The sequence below is a fragment of the Panthera pardus genome, unplaced genomic scaffold, assembly GCF_024362965.1.
Source record: "Panthera pardus isolate Hobbes unplaced genomic scaffold, ASM2436296v1 HiC_scaffold_20, whole genome shotgun sequence".
Classification (NCBI taxonomy): Eukaryota; Metazoa; Chordata; class Mammalia; order Carnivora; family Felidae; genus Panthera; species Panthera pardus.
In genome coordinates this window covers 12,823,339-12,836,978 of record NW_026526766.1, presented here as the reverse complement: position 1 = coordinate 12,836,978, position 13,640 = coordinate 12,823,339, and positions in this window count along the sequence as shown.

The following is a 13,640-nucleotide window of genomic DNA, read 5'->3' as shown; positions in this document are numbered from 1 at the left end:
TGATGAGAACACACAAGACGGGGTCTCAAAGGTGGGACAGTAGAACCATTAAGGCAAACGAAGATGAACACCAAAGTGTGTGTGTGTGTGTGTGTGTGTGTGTGAGAGAGAGAGAGAGAGGGAGAGAGAGAGTTATTTATAAACGTATACTAGCTCACTATAATTTATTAAGCTCTTATCATCTGGTGGTCATAGTGCCAAGTGCTTAGGTGTTTTTTCTCATTTAATCCAGATAGTAGCTCTGTACAGCTCCTTACAGTCAATACTGTTGTTGTCCACATATTTCAGATGAGGAAATTGAGGGTCAGATAACTTGCTAAAAGACACACGTAGTAAGTGGTATAGACAGTATTGGATCTGCTGAATCCAATTCTCCATCATTCTATGCCTGCATCAGGGTAGTGGGATTTACTGAGAGTCATTTTCATTTGACCCATTTTATTGAGCACCTATTTAATGCCAGGCATGATCATCACTGAGGACACAAAGGTGGAAAAATAAAAGCGTTCAAGGGGTTTATATGTCCATGGATGGAAACACAGAAACAACATTTCTGTATAATTTGAGATAGTGATAAGCACGATGAAAATAGAGTCACGTGACTTGGGTGTGGAGGAAAGGCTACATCAGAATGAGTCTCTTGGAGGGGACTTAAACCTTTGAGCTGGGACCTGGATGACAGGGATGAGCCAGGCCTGCAAAAGTGTGGAAGGAGTGAGGAGAGCCCATGGAACGAGTTCATTTTGGAGGAACCCAAGGAAGGGGAGGCGGCTGGAATATAAACAGGAGAAGGGATGAGAAGCTGGGGTGGTTGGCATTGGTCAGATCATGGGGGTGGGGAGCTTGTACTGCAGTGCAATACAGGGTTTGACTTTGATTCGAAGACCAAAGGAATCTTTGGGAAGGTTTAAAGTGGAAGAATGCTCTTTTCAGATAGGTATTTCAGCAAGCTGTTTCTGGTGCCGGGTGGAAAATGGGTTTTAGAGAAGCTCGCAAGGAGCTGGGCGAGTAGCAAGAAGACTGTTGTATGGTCCAGGCAGGAGGTGACGGTCATTTGGACCAGGTTGTTAGCAGTGGAGGTAGGAAGAAGCAAATAATTCCAAAAAACACATTGGAGGCAGAATCATTTGGACTTAGTGATGTGAGGGGTCAGGGGTAGAGGATAAAAAGGTCCAGTAACGACACTCGGGTTATGGCGTGGGCAACAAGCAGGTTACTGTCAGTGCATTTGAGAAGATGGAGGGAAGGAGAGCGTTGTCATGAGGGAAAAGTCCTGCACTCGTGTCTGGACATGTCAGGGTTGATGTGCCTGTCAGACATCACGTGGAAATGTCAAGAGAGCGGTGGTATGAGTTTAGAGCTCAGAAAGGACTGGAGATTTGGAAGTCAGTCATGGTAAGCGAAGCCACAAGTGGATGAGATCACAGACAGGAGGGGGAGGGAGGGAAGAGAGAGACGAGAAAGACAGAAAGATAACAAAATCAAGACAAAATCTAGAGAAGTCCTGGGGCGCCTGAGTGGTTGTTTGTTGAGCAACCGACTCTTAATTTTTGGCTCAGGTCATGATCCCAGGGTCATGGGATGGAGCCCTGCATCGGGCTCCACGCTGAGTGCAGAGCCTGCTTAAGACTCTCTCTGCCCCACTTCCCTGCTCATGCTCTCTCTCTCTCTCTAAAGTAAAAAATTAAAAAAATCTAGAAAAGTGCAGGGTCATAGAATAAGGGGCAGTGGGGGAGGCAGAATAATCAGTCGTGTTGAACGTCACTGGAGGGCTTAGTAAGACTGGTGCTTGGTGAAAAGTAACATGTCCGCTGTATTTAGGAATCTGAAGTTCTTGGTGGCTGATTGGAGCCTTTACATTAGAATGGCAAAAATAGCCAGCTGGTTGGGGAGGGGAGGAGCAATCAGGAAGTAGAAAACAAAAGGGAAGTATAATCAATTCTTGCACGGTTTGTAGAAAGTGAAGACAAGTTAGGAAAACAGCCTTGATCAATCAATGTACAGCCAAAGAAGGGAGACACAAGAAACAGACACAATAAGAAGGAAAATAGAATCCACGTGTCACCTAAACATCCTTATTTAAAGTTAGATTTGTGGGGCACCTGGGGGGCTCAGTCGGTTGAGTTTCTGACCTCAGCTCAGATCATGATCTCACAGGTCCTGAGTTCAAACCCTGCATGGGGCTCCCTGCTGTCTAGGAGCCACTTGGAATCCTCTTTTGACATCTCTCGGCCCCTCCCCCCTTGCACTCTCTCAAAAATAAAACATGAAAAAGAATGTTTAAAGCTCAGTTTTCAATTTGGATCAAAGAAATGAAGTCATTAAGTCATTACTTAAGATGACTTAAAGTAATCTCTACACCCAATATGGGGCTTGAACTCACAACCCTGAGATCAAGAGGGTCTACCCCCTCTTGATCAGTTTGGTCTACCAACGGAGCCAGCTAGACTCCCCAAATGCATGCATGCATTTCACTAGAGGCTCACCTGAAATGAAATGACACAGGTTAAACAGAGTGGTAAAGACAAGGCAAAGCGTTAACTCCAAAACAATTCAGGAGTAATCATATTGATATCAGAAAAGAATAGAATATAAGGAAAAACTTGCTTTGTATGGGCACATTCTATATTAAAAAGGTAACAGTACCTAGTAATAGTCCATCAAAATATGCAAAGCAAAAATGCAAAAAAGGCAATGTCATGAAAACCCCAGTCTTACTCAAAAAAAATATTTTAATAATATGCATCTTCTTTTCAAATATCCATGGAATCTGGACAAAAATATAGGATATAGTAAGACTATAAGTAACATATTGTAGACCACGTTTTCTGACCACCAGGCAGTAGAGTGAGCAATTCATAACAAAAGGATAATTTTTTTAAATACTAGAAATTAAAATACTGTCAAATAATTCATAGATCACAGAAAATACAAATTAGAGTCAGAGCTGATGACACTAGGAAAAATTATTCAACCAAAATAAACCCCAAAGCTGTACCTTGAGTAAAACTTAGAGCCTTGCATGCTTATATCGATGAACAAATAAAAATAAACCAAGCAATCAATTCAAGAAGCCAAAAACTGAAGAAAAAAAAAAAAATCTAGGAAATGCATGAGGAAAGAATAAAATTGGGATTGATATTTAACCCAAGAAGTAGACAAGAGGTGGATCTTTGAAAAGACCAATAAAACAATTTTGACACAGCCAGACAAGAAAAAGAAAATCTGAATGCATATTATGAATAAAAAGATAAATTAACTGTAGGTAGAATACATTAATATTTTGGACATTTTGATTAAATGCTCTTTTAGTAAAAGAACAGGGTTGGGTGTTTTTTTTTTTGTTTTTTTTTTTTTTTAAGATTTTATTTCTAAGTACTCTCTACACCCAATTTGGGACTCAAATTCACAACCCTGAGATCACGGGTCACATGGTCTACCGACTGAGCCAGCCAGGCTCCCCAGAGAACAGTTCTGATGGGTGGTACAGTTATATGGACCAAAAACTATAAAAGAAGTTGACAAATGTCAGACAACTTCAGTACCCGGAAAATTTTCTAAGCAAAATCTCTCAAACTTTTAAGGAACCAATATCTCCTTTAGATTTTAAACTGTAAGAATATAGAGTAGGGCGCCTGGGTGGCTCAGTCAGTTGAGTGACCGACTTCGGCTCAGGTCATGATCTCGCGGTTTGTGAGCTCCAGCCCTGCGTCGGGATCTGTGCTGACAGCTCAGAGCCTGGTGCTGCTTCGGATTCTGTGTCTCCCTCTCTCTCTGCCTCTCCCCTGCTCATGCTCTGTCTCTCTCGATCTCAAAAATAAATAAAACATTTTTAAAATTTTAAAAACAAAAGAATATAGAGCATAGAAAAGAATGGGAAACATTTCAATTCACTCTGAGAAGCTAATTTAACTCTTACTTGCAAGAATAGTTGAGAATATTTTGTAAAAGAAAATTAATGTAGGGGAATTTGGCCTACCACGAATTACAGCCTGTTTTGAAGACATGAGAATTTAATATATTTTATGAGTGGCATTCCAAACTAATAGGGAAAGAATGAATTATCCAGTTGGTTTAGCCAACTGATTATCTGGAAAAACATTAAGATACAGAATACTATATACCAAAATAAATCCTATGTTAAAGATTTTTTTAAGTTTATTTCTTTTTGGGGAGGAAGGGCAGGGAGAGAGGGAGAGAGAATCCCAAGCGCATCCCACACTGTCAGCACAGAGCCCAATGTGGGGCTCGAACCCACTAACCGGGAGGTCATGACCTGAGCTGAAGCCAAGAGTTAGACACTCAACCAACTTAGCCACCCGGGAGCCCCTGTCAATTAAAGATTTAAATAAAATCAGTAAAGCACCCAAAGAAAATATAGGCAAATATTCATAAATCATGATTAGAGAACACTAAATGCATTAACTCTAAAGGTAGAAACAAATAATAGATTAATAGATTTAATTATTTAAAATTTTTTAATGTTTCATTCTTTTTTTCTTTTGACAGAGAGAAAGAGAGAGAGAAAACACAAGTAGGGAAGGGGCAGAGACAGAGGGAGACATGAAATCTGAAGCAGTCTCCAGGCTCTGAGCTGTCAGCACAGAGCCCCATGTGGGATTTGAACTCACAATCCATGAGATCATGACCTGAGCCAAAGTCGGATGCTTAACTGACTGAGCCACCCAGGCACCCCAGTGGATTTAACTATTCAATAATGTGAGACTGTTAACAATGAAAAATTAGACTAAACAAAATTAAAAGGTGTGGCTACAGAAAAATGCATATCAAAAGGGTTAGCATCTTTCATACATAACTTCTTACAAGTCAATATGAAGAAATGAACACATTTAGAAAAATCTGGCAAACAATATGAATTGACACTTTACAAAATGACAATCAGTGAACATTTTAAAAATGTTAATGCTTTCAGTCAGAAATGCAATGTAAAATAATGAGGTACAGTTATTTGCCTATACAGAAAATGTCTAAAAATCTCCCATTCTAGCAGGACTTGAGGGGCGATGGACATATTGCTGGTGGAAATCCAGACTGGATTCCAGACGCACCTTCTGAGAGCTAATAGGATTCAAAACTACAAAAACGTTGGTAGGGCTTTAAGAGGGGATTTGGGGAAGGGCAGTGGATACAAGGCATCCAGGCTTCTAAAATTGTCCCTTCCCCTCTTCCCTCCAGCTAAGTCAGGTTCCCATCAGCTCTCACCTGGGCTCCTTAAACAACCTCCTAACTAATCCAGTGTCCTCATTTCCCTCTTGAAATTTCACCTTCCACTTTGCAGTATCACTGATCCCCACTATAAATATGTCCATGCCCATCCCCTTGCAAGGACCTCTTCTGTCACCATCACCAGCAGGATTAAGGTCAGTCTTCTCAGTATGGCCTGCAAAGTTCTCCAACCTTCTGATCCTCATCCAGTTCTCTAGGCACCCCATTTTCCACCCGCCCCCATTTTCCACCCGCCTCCATTTCCACCCGCCCCCATTTTGCCATCCATTCATAATACCCAGCTGCTTATAATTTTTACAGTATGTTACTTCCGTTCCCATTAATCCTTCAGTAGAAAAATCAGTTCTGCCCTCCCTTCGCTCATCATTCGCTCTAATTCTTTGCAGTAAAAGGTGTACCTTCCCCAGAAAGCTTTCTGTGACTTTCTAGGCTGGGTTAGGTTCCCCCCAACTTGGTCCTGTAAAACACTGGCCTCACGACTCTGCATTGTGTGCGTGAGGTTCATTTGTGTAAGTAAGTAGCTGTGGTCTGTTCATTCTCGTTTCTATATACAATTATAAAAATATACCATTATTGTCGTTAAATACGTTCTCCAGCTTTTGGCTACTGAGTCGTGTTTCTATTAGGATTCGATGCATGTGTTTTGGAAAACGTTATGCATGCATTTCTGTTGGGTATACTTCGAGGACTGGAGTTGAGTCAAAGGAGGCGGCAGGCAAAATACAAAATACAAAATACAAAAAGAGCTTCCATGCCCTGATGACAGAGATGTTATCCAGGTGGGCTTTATGATAGGGAGCTATCCAGGTGGGCCTACTCTAATCACACCAGCCGCTTTAAAAAGCAGAGTTCCTCTCCAGCCAGGAGCAGAAGAGGAAGTCAGAGAAGTTTGAAGCGTCAGGGGTTCTAGCCATATCATTGGTGGCTTGATCATCCTGGGGTCCACATGCAAGGACTGGGGGGTGGCTTCCAGGAGCTAAGGGTGGCTCTCAGCTGGCAGCCAGCAAGGAAACAGGATTTGCCAACACCCTGACGGAGCTAGAACGTGGATTTCTCCCCAAGGGCTCCAGATGAGGATTCAGTCCTCCTACCAACCTGATTTCAGCCCTGTGCCTGAGCAGATAACCCAGCCATCCCGTGTCAGACTACAGCTCTACAGAACTGTGAGTTAACAATGGTTTTGTTTTAAGTCACTAAGTTTGTGGTAATTTGTTATACAGCGATAGAAAACTAATACGCAGAGTGTGCGTGCGTTCATTTTTTGTAGATGTTGCCCACCATTTTTCCAAGTACCAAGTATCATTTTCACCAGCAATATAGGAATTTCGGTTGCTTTTTCATGTTGCTCTTAGTGTAGACGTGGAATATTAAGCATCTAGTAGAGACTCGCCTGATGAAGTGTCCAAGTGTTAATTATTAACGAAATAAATTTAAAAGTGAAATGTCACATTCCAGTTCTCCTGTAAAACAAAGAAAATTTTAATTATAATATCCATTTCTAGAAAAAATAAATAATGGTCACATCCCTGACAAAGCAATTGAGTGTCCAGGGAGTTACCATGAATGTTTCATAAAGATTTAGCTGCAAAAATGTACATGGTATTGTTTATAATAGGTTACAATGGATCATTTAAATAACAGTGGAATATTATGCACCTGTTACAAATGATGTAGAAGCTTTTGACCAAGGACATTCTGTAGAACAGTAGTGTTCCAAATGTTACATTACGGAAGGATCCCATGGCTAAGTAAGTTTGAGATAGGCTGGCAGGGTGCTCTTTGCAAACCTCACTCTTATGTGATAGGTATGAACGCCTGAGGCACTGACACAATGCAAGCCTACACCAGCCTTTCTGATGATGGCCGCTTGGATTTGTCTCGGGGGGAACTTTGGTAAATGTGACTTGGGGAAATGATACAGAAACATGTCTGTGATCTGTTTGGTGCAGAAAGCAGTATTAATGGCGTAGTCCCTGCTCGAAAAAAGACCAGGAAGATTTAAAGAACATTACACAAAAGTATTAACTGTGATTATTTTGATGGATAATTTTTAGTTCCTATTATCTATATTTCTCTAAAGTCTCTACAAAGTGGCTATGTATTACATTTGTTAAAAGGGGAGAAAAAGAAACACCAGAAGTCGATCTAAATACCCGTCTCTTAGAACAACAATGGTAAACCCCCAGCTCTCGTGTGGGAGTTGACTTGCTATAAAGTCTGGCGTTAATTAAATTGTTTTAACAGTGCACTTCTGGACTGCTTGTCCCACACAACAGGCCAGTCTGGAGGGGGTACACTGTCCGGTCAGTTTGGATTGGTATGGGGTGGCCTCTGGGTCTGCTCTATTAGCAGAACAGCAAACTCTCACTCTCTGATCTGTGCTCCAGCTCAAGCCACCTGTTCCCTGAAGCTCTGAAGTTCCTGCTTTTTTTTTTTTTTTTTAAGTTTATTTATTTTTGAGAGAAAGTGTACGTGTGCCCACATGGGAGAGGGGCAGAGACATAAGGAGAGAGAATCCCAAGCAGGCTCCCCTCTGTCCATGCAGAGCCCGAGGTGAGGCTAGAGCCCACGAACCTCGAGATCATGACCTCAGCTGAAATCAAGAGTCAGACACTTAACCAACTGAGCCACCCAGGTGCCCCTAAGCTCCTGCTTCTTGAGTTTCTTCTCAGTGCAGCTAATGCGCCTCCTGGTTTTACTATGAACTCTGCTCTTCCCTCATCGAGATACCACATTAAAAATTACAGGTTTTCTGAAGACTGACCCGTGTTCAGATCCTCACCGGGAACCAGGTCTAGGCAAAGCTGTTTATTCTCTGAGTCTCTTTCCTCATCTGTGAAAAGTGTGCATGTATAACATCTCCTAGTATTGTTTGAATGAAATCAGCAACCCTTCAGGATAGTACCTGGCACAGTACTAGGTTTTCAACAAATACTTGTTCCTTCCACCCCACCCCCACCCCTAGAGTTAAAATAGCTTTCAATTAATAAAAGGAGTTCCAGCCCCATTTCTCCCTCATGGGCAGGTACAGTTTGCTTATGTTAGCCTTTGTTTATAGAAAGAGACTGAAGAGTGTGTGTGTGTGTGTGTGTGTGTGTGTGTGTGTATGTTGGGGGGTGGGGGCAAACTCTGGTCCCTGGTCAAACCTGACCCACCGCCTGTTTTTTATAGATCCAGCAAGGTAAGAATGGTTACTATAATTTTAAATGGTTGAACAAATCAAAAAGGATGTTACACCAGTCACATGAAACTTACCTGAAATTCACATTTCAGTGGTTATAAATAAAACTTTATTGGGACACAACCACTCACTTATTTACATACTATCTATGGCTGCTCTCACACAATGACAGATAAGTATTTGTGGCAGAGACTGTACAGCCTAAAAAGCCTGAAATATTTGCTATCTGGCTCTCTATGTTAAGTGTTTGCTGCCCTCTGCTCCAGGCTTCTTCCTATCTACGTATTTCTTGAAGGCAAGCATTAAATAAGAGAGGTGTTGCTCATTGGACTGCATTTGTAAACATTAAAATAAATGTAATTTGAAGGCTTAATTTTTTAAATGTCCATCCATTTTCTTAACCCCAATAAAGTCTGTGATAGATTTGGGTTTGCCAGCCTGGCACAGCTAAGACTGCAAGTTTCTTTCTAGATACTCAACCTGTTGGTTAGAAGCTACCAGCTTAGTGGTCTAGACAAGCTTTTCGGGTAAACTTTTAGGTGGTAGATCTATTTTAAAATATTATCTTAGATTTGTGTTTATCATACATTCTAATTGATACTTGACCAGCAATGCCTTCCTTCCTCATCAGCCTCCCTTGTTATTTAATTTATAAACAAGCATCTGAGGAGATGCTACTTCAAAGGGACCCTGAAATCCCTTTATAATGGGAAGATTCATGTGCAGTGTGATGCCTCTGACCTTCTCATTGCTGTGTAGGTGAGATGAGAGATGATCAGACACGAATGGTAAATAATCTATTTTATCCTGCAAAAGGCAATTCCCTGAGCCGGACAGTAGCGTGTCTCTGGTAGAGCCTCTGCAGAAAGATAGGGTGTTTTTGGTTTTTGGTTTGTTTGTTTTTTTTTTTTCCCTCCTTTCCTCTCAGATAATGGGTATTTTGGTGGAGATGATCAGTATGCAGTCAAAACTGGCAGCGTTAAATTATGGCTACACTGTAATAAGTAATTGGAGGGTGATCTAGCACACCATTCTTCTACAGGTTTTCTGTAAAAGTAAAAATCTTTATTAAGCAAAACTCAGACTAAAAGCCGTACGTGCAAGAGCAGGGATTTAAAGGTCCACAGCCCTCAGAATGAGGATAAACACACCAAACCAAACTCAGTTCTGCTTATTCTAAAAAACACCTTGATGTTGTTCTCAGGCAGAAACCCCACACCCTCTGGAGACCCATAGCATGCAGGTTTTATTCTGATACCAGCTCAAAACAATCCTATTTACCCAAGGAACTATGCTTGCTTTCTGTTAATCCTAGGAAAAACCTTAGGGTCTTAGGCCTCCTTTGCATTTTTAAGCTGTGAACTGTCAAATGTTTGCAGAGTTTCTCCATTTTCCTAAAGCAGCAGGATACCAGCCCTCCTATACTGCCTCCTGCTCAGTCTCCCAAAGGGTTTGGAGCCTCGATTGCATTGGGGTCTTTCCCTAGCTGTTCGGGCAGATTTTAGACTGCTGCCTAGGTCAATCTCTTTACCCTTCTGCATATTTAAACACCTGTTTGACAAACCAAGACAACTCAAAAACCGACAGGGGTCTCTTCTAGAGGAAGTGCCAAGTTTTACAGCTTTTCTAAGCTTTGCTAAGCTTGTAGTATGTTCTAGGATGTGTTCATTATATAATTTCATTGTGTTTATGTTGGCCAAGCTGTCAGCTAAGTTCCTCCGTTTTTTTTGTGTTTTTTTTTTTTTCCTGAGACTAATGAGTAAATGGATTCTTTCAGGGTTATTTATTTCATTTGAATGATAGCTGACATAATACCCTGCTGTTCAGGTGTGCAAGTAGTGATTTGACATTTGTATACATGGCGAAATGCTCACCACGATGTGTGGTTACCATCTATCCCCACACACAGTTATTACAATATTATTGACTATATTCCCTGCGCTGTACTTTATATCCCCATTCTCTCACCACTGCCTCCTCCAGCAACCACCAGTTTTTTCTCTGTATTTATGAGTCTGTTTATTTTTTGTGTTTGTGCATTGGTTTTGTTTTGTTAGATTCCACACAGAAGTGAAATCGTATGGTATTTATATTCCTCTACCTGACTTAGTTTACTTAGCGTAATCCCCTCTAGGTCCATCTATGTAGTCACAAATAACAAGATTTCATTTTTTTTTATGGCCAAGTAGTATTCCATTCGTCAACCGATGGACACATAGTTTGCTCTCATACCTTGACTATTGTAAATAATGCTGCCATGGACATAGGGGTGCATACATCCTTTCAAATGAATGTGTTTTCATTTTCTTCGAGTAAATAACCAGAATTGGAATTGCTGAATCATAGGGTATTTCTATTTGTAATTTTTTGAGAAAACTTCATGCTGTTTTCCATACTGGATGCACCAATTTACATTCCCACTAACTGTGTACAAGGATTCCCTTTTCTCCACATCTTAACCAACACTTGTTACTGCCTGTCTTTTTGACACTAGCCTCTGGCAGGTGTGAGGTAGTATCTTGCTATGGGTTTGATTTGCATTTTCCTGATGATCAGTGATGTTAAGCATCTTTTTGTGTGTCTCTTGGCCATCTGTATCTCTTCCCTGAAAAAATATTTCCGATTCCGGTCATCTGCCCATGGTTAATCAAATTCTAATTGATTTGCATTTCCCTGATGATCAGTGATGTTGAGCATCTTTTTGTGTGTCTCTTGGCCATCTGTATCTCTTCCCTGAGAAAATATTTCCGATTCCGGTCATCTGCCCATTTTTAATCAAATTTTAATTTGAGTTGTAGGATTTCTTTCTATAGTTTGAATATTAACCCTCATCAGGTATGTCATTTGCAAATATATTCTCCTATTCAGGGGTCACCTTTGAGTTTGTTGGTTTCCTTCACTGCGCAAAAGCTTTCGAGTTTGATGCAGTCCCAATTGTTTATTTTGGCTTTTGTTGTCCTTGCCTATGGAGACAGATCAAAAATACATAAGTTGCTAAGATGGTTGTCCAAGAGTTTTCTGCCTATGGCTTCTTTTAGGAGTTTTATGGTTTCAAGTCTCACATTTAGGTCTTTAAATTTTGGATTTATTTTTGTGTACGGTGTGAGAAAGGGGTCCAGATTCATTCTTTGGCATGTACTGTCCAGTTTTCTCATCATCATTTATTAAAAAGATGGTCTTTTCCCCATTGTATCTTCTTGCCTCCTTTGGTCCTAGATTAATTGACTATGTAAGGATGCGTTTATTTCTGAACTCTGAATTCTGTCCCATTGATCTATGTTGTCTATTTTTGTGCCAGTACCATACTGTTTTGTGGTATGGTTGGAACTCTGGGTATGTGATACCTCCGGTTTTCTTCTTGTTTCTCAAGATTGCTTTGGCTATTACAGGTCTTATATAATTGCACACAAATTTTAGGATTAGTCTAGTTTTGTGAAAAATGCTATTAGTATTTCAATAGAGATTGCACTGGACCTGTTGATTACTTTAGATAATACTCAATTTTAACAATATTTTTCAAACCTACAAGCATGGGATATCTATTTATGTCATCTTTATATTTTTTTAAGTTTATGTATTTATTTTGAGAGAGAGCAAGAGTGAATGAGGGGCAGAGAGAGAAGGAAAGGGAAAATCCCATGCAGCCTCTGCACCATCAGCACAGGGCCCAGTGTGGGGCCGGAACTCACAAACCATGACCTGAGCCAAAGGGTCACTCACTGAGCCACCCAGGCACCCCTGTTTATGTCATATTTAATTTCTTTCATAATTGTCTTAGAATTTTCAGAATACAAGTCTTTGACTTCCTTGATTAAAGGTCTTCCAAGGTATTTGATTCTTTTTGATGCAATTATAAATAGGATTATTTTCTTAATTTCCCTTTTATTATTAGTGTATAGAAATGCAACAAATTTCTGTAGATTAATTTTGTATCCTGCAAGTTTACGAAGTTCATTTATTCTAATAATTTTTTTTTTGGTGGAGTCTTGACAATTTACTATGTAAAGTATCATGTTAAACACAAATGGTTAAAATTGTACTACTTTCTTAACAATTTGGAAGCTTTTTCTTCTTGTTGTCTGACTGATGTGGTTAGGGCTTCCAGCACTATGTTGAATAAAAGTGGTGAGAATGAACATCCTTGTCTTGTTCCTGATCTAAGAGGAAAAGCTTTCAGCTTTTCCCCATTGAGTATGATGTTAGCTATGGGTTTGTCATGATGGTCTTCCTTATATTGAGGTATACTTCCTCTATACCCATTTGGTTGAGAGTTTTTGTCATAAATGAGTGTCGAATTGTGTCAAATGTTTTTTCTGAACCTACTGAGATGACAGCATATTTTGATTCTTCATTTTGTGAATGTGATGTATCACCTTGATTAATGGGCAAATATTGAATCATTCTTACATCCCTGAAATAAACTCCACTGGATTGTAGTGAATGAATCTTTCAGTATAATGTTGAATTTGGTTTGCTGTTGCTTTGTTGAGGATTTTTGCATCTATGCTCATCAGGGATGTTGGTATGTAATTATTTTGTAGTGCTTTTGTCTGGTTTTAGTATCAGGGTAATGAAATTTGGAAGTGTTCCTTCAATATTTTGGAATAGTTGGAGAAGTCTAGATGACAATAACTCTTTAAATGTTTGGTAGAATCTAACTGTGAAGACTTCTGGTTTTTGGCTTTTATTTGTTGGATTTTGTTTTTGTTACACAATTTCATTACTGCTGATTAGTCTGTTCAGATTTTCTATTTTTCTTTTTTTTTTTAGGTTTATTTATTTTTAGAGCGAGAAAAAGAGAAAGCGGGAAGGGCAGAGAGAGAGGAGAGAGAATCCCAAACAGGCTCTGCACTGTCAGCGAGGAGCCCAATGTGGGGCTTGAGGTCACTGACAGTGAGATTGTAACTTGAGCTAAAATCCAGAGTCTGCCGCTTAACTGACTGAGCCACCAATGTGCCTTCTATTTCTTTCTGATTAAGCCTTGGAAAATTAAGTTTTTAGGGATTTAACCATTTCTTCTAGGTTGTCCAGTTTGTTGGTGTATAATTTTTCGTAGTAGTCTCATGGGATCCTTTGTATTTCTGTAGTTTGTACTTCTTAGGCTGTAACTTCTCTTTCATTTCTGGTTTTGAGTTCTCTTTATTTGTGTGAGGTTTTTTGGGGGTTTTGATGCATTTAACAAAAGGTTGGTTTCAGAGAACCAACTTTTAGT